We start from the raw sequence: 3662 nt of genomic DNA, 5'->3' as shown, positions 1-3662 counted from the left end.
ATTCACCTTCGCCCTTACCTCTTCACTCCTTTTCTCTTCCTTCTTTTCGCACTACAGGCTATACCAATGTGTCAGGCCTTACCTTTCCACAAGTGTCTATAGCAGAGAGAAGGTGATTAAACATCTTATCTACAGTACTTCGATACAATTATGGCAGCGCATCTGGGAAGAGGACTCCTCGGCCGTGTTACATTTCAGCTGTTTCCTGATATTCTCCTATGCCAACAATATAAATACATTACTATTGATCATATTACCAGCCAATTGTTCACAGGTCATGGTAACTTTTTTGGTGTACTTGCATCGCTTCCACCACAGGGACTCTCCGATTTGTGAATGTGATAACACTTCAAACCAGGACAATCTGCACCTTATCTTTCATTGTCAGACATTTGACCATCAACGGATGCAGCTATTCCATACTGTTCTTGCCGAGGGCCACAATTGGCCTTGTCGTCCGGATCTTCTGGTGAGTAATAAGAAGATCTTTAAAGAACTATATACTTTCATACAGAACATTGGGGTGCTGGACATCAGGAACAACGGTCACTAGGTCGTAGCCATCTTCTGTTGTTCAAGTATATGCTATTATGTTTGCTGAACTACAATCTTCTGCAATGTTTTCGACATGTACTCAATGTATTGTTTACGGTCTCTTCTTTGCCTTCTGTTAACCACCACTAACCCATGATCAATTCCTTTCTATCTTAATTGGGATTAAGCCCCAATACCGACGGTGCCACTATATTGCACCTGGTCTTCGGTATCGTCATGGGGCAGGATTGATCATGGGGTCGCTTTCCAGTGGTACGCTTCAACTTTTATTTTGTCGATGTTGCAGATGTACACATGCATGGACTTATTTGTTTATGTATATATTTTTTTACTCGCAACAAGTGGTTGCGAGTCTTGTAAGCGCGATTTTGTTTTCTATTGTTATTTTGTATTGCTTTTATTGTATTTTGTTTTCATTTAATAAAGTCCCGACGCAGGCGCTCTTGAGACTTCCCTTTCATCCCCTTTCCTATCATACTATCTTTTTTTTTCCCCTTCGCCTCTTGTCTTAACATCCTTTACCTCTTCCTTTTCACACCCGGGCAATACCTATGAGTGGTCCCGGGTTTTCATCCCCTGTTGGTAGGATATGTCTATAGCAGAGAGCTCCTTGCTTCAAGGATTCCTTCCACTTGGCGGACTTCTGTACCAACACGCAGGCCGAACTTTTAGCGATACTTAAGGCTTTAAACTTTGTCAACAAGGAGCTCCCCACAGCACGAGTGGGCATTTTTACTGACAGTAGAACAGCTTTGTCTGGGCTACTTAACTACAAGCATAAGGGCCACCTTTTAATGCAAATTATCAATAAAGTCAGTGTTAACAAAGGTAGTGTCTCATTTCACTGGGTGCAGGCCCATGTGGGCACAACCAAAAATGAGACGGCTGATAAATTAGCCAAAGAGGCTGCTTCCAGCACGGGAAATCCCTGCTTTTTTGACATTCCCCTTGTTGCTTATAAAAGATTAATACATCAAACTTCACTTCGGATGTGGCAACGCTGCTGGGAGGAGGAGACGACCGGTTGCAATATTTTAAAATTTTTACCAAACATTCTACAGAGGATTAAAAGTAAACATATTATCGTCAATTATATATCTAGTCAGTTATTGTCTGGACACGGCAATTATCTTTCTTACTTGCATCGCTTCAACCATAGCGATTCACCTGGCTGCCCTTATGATCAGTCACCAAATCAGGACAACTCTCATCTTATCTTTGACTGTGAAAAGTTTGACCAGCAAAGGAGCAAGCTTATGCACACTGTTCTTATGGAAGGCCACAATTGGCCATGTAGTGCAGATATTTTGATAACCAATCAGAACATTTTTAAGGAACTTTACTCTTTTGTAAAGACCATAGGTGTCCTTGACTTAAGGAATGTATCGAATTAGCAACGTGGTTTGTAAATATAAGCGTCTACACACGTTCTTGGATTCTACTAGTTCACGTCGCATTGCATGTAACCGCAACAAGGTTGTTGTGGATTGTTCAGTGGGCTCCAGGGTTCTTCCTTGGAGCATAGGGTAATGCGTTTGGTGGCCCGTGATCATTCCTTTCCATCTTAATTGGGATTGAGCTCCGATACCGTTGGTGCCAACATACTGCACCTGGCTGCGGTATCATCATGGGGCAGGAGTGATCATGGGGTCATGCGGCTTGTTTCTACTCAGTTGGCTATTGTATATTTACTGTTCATTCTTTATGTTAACGTTGCCAAGGGCGCAACAGTTTTATGTCGGGTGCACAATGTATACATTGTCTCTATGTTATTTTGCATTTTGTTGTTTTCTTTAATAAATACCGATGCAGGCGCCCATTGGACTTCCCCTTCATCCCCTCTCCTTTCTCGCTTTCTTTTCCCCTTCATCTTCCATCACTAATCTTCTACTTTCCTATCCCCTTTCACACTCGGGCAATACCTATGAGTAGTCCCGGGTCTTCATCCCCTATCATATAGCATGTCTATAGCAGAGAGAGAGGGCGTCGTGTAGTGAGTCTGATAAGTTGTGGAAAAATCAGCTCCTGGAGTTTCAGTTATATCTTGGTTTATAGTGTGCATAAGGTTAAAAGTGTGATATCATCTGAATCGGCTTATCGTGAGGAATCGAGTGGTGCCACTTTCGTGACCTGGCGGTAAAAATTTTGGACGGTAGGACCAGTGGAAAAGTAAACAATTCCAAGACCGATTTTCCGGAGATGGAGGTCCGATCATCCAAATTTGACAACGGATCCTGGTAGTGCAATAAACTGTGAGTACCACCCTAAAATTTCATGGGCCTGGAGTCATTGGTTTTCGGAAAATTGTAGATTTTCCATTGGACATCGTTGGACTTTGCGAGCCCGCATCGGACCTTTGTCGGGTTTTACAAACAAAAGACAAACGTCATCGGAGACAGGGGGTCGTCAGCAACTATCCCCCAAAATTTCATCACGATACACCTAAAAACTTTCAAATTACAGCAAATTTAAAATTCAGCAACTTTTGAAAAATTTCTACACTGAATGAAGAAATCGTTGCCAAGGAAACGGTCAACGACCTCGGCGATTGTAACAGTTAGTAACGGATGTTTGCGATAGATTACGTCATCAGCTAAACATAGATTTAAATTTAAAGTGTCTGAAATGATTGTAATTATATTAAAACTGAAGGTCAACCGGGAAATTATAAAATTAATTGTAATACTAGCTTAATTAGATTAACTAATTTAAGTAACTCTTAAGTTATTATTTTAAGGCTATCTCTTCGTACTGTGTCACTGAGTGCTGCTTGGTGGTACAGTATTGCTAAGCACAGAGCATCCCTTACAAAGACATACCTTCTAGATTAAGTAGTTCTAACTTTAGTACTTGTTTATTATGGATACCTCAATAGACCCTAGAATAATTCTAACTCCCCTTGAGGAGGAAACAGAGGAATACAGAATGATGATAAGCCAAGAGAAATCAGACACACCACAAGAGACAGAAGACATTCTACTCAAAGATGCAAACAGGATGCTAGGGATAATATTGGAGCTCTGTCCAGAGCATACCAATTCCAATATTAAACAAAAGAAACGAATAAAAATCCGTGAAAATGTAACCAAAATGTTTGGATATTTACA

This window comes from Centruroides sculpturatus, unplaced genomic scaffold, assembly GCF_000671375.1.
Source record: "Centruroides sculpturatus isolate CEXI.00-Female unplaced genomic scaffold, Cexi_2.0 scaffold185, whole genome shotgun sequence".
NCBI classification, from domain to species: Eukaryota; Metazoa; Arthropoda; class Arachnida; order Scorpiones; family Buthidae; genus Centruroides; species Centruroides sculpturatus.
Note: the sequence above shows the minus strand (reverse complement) of the source record.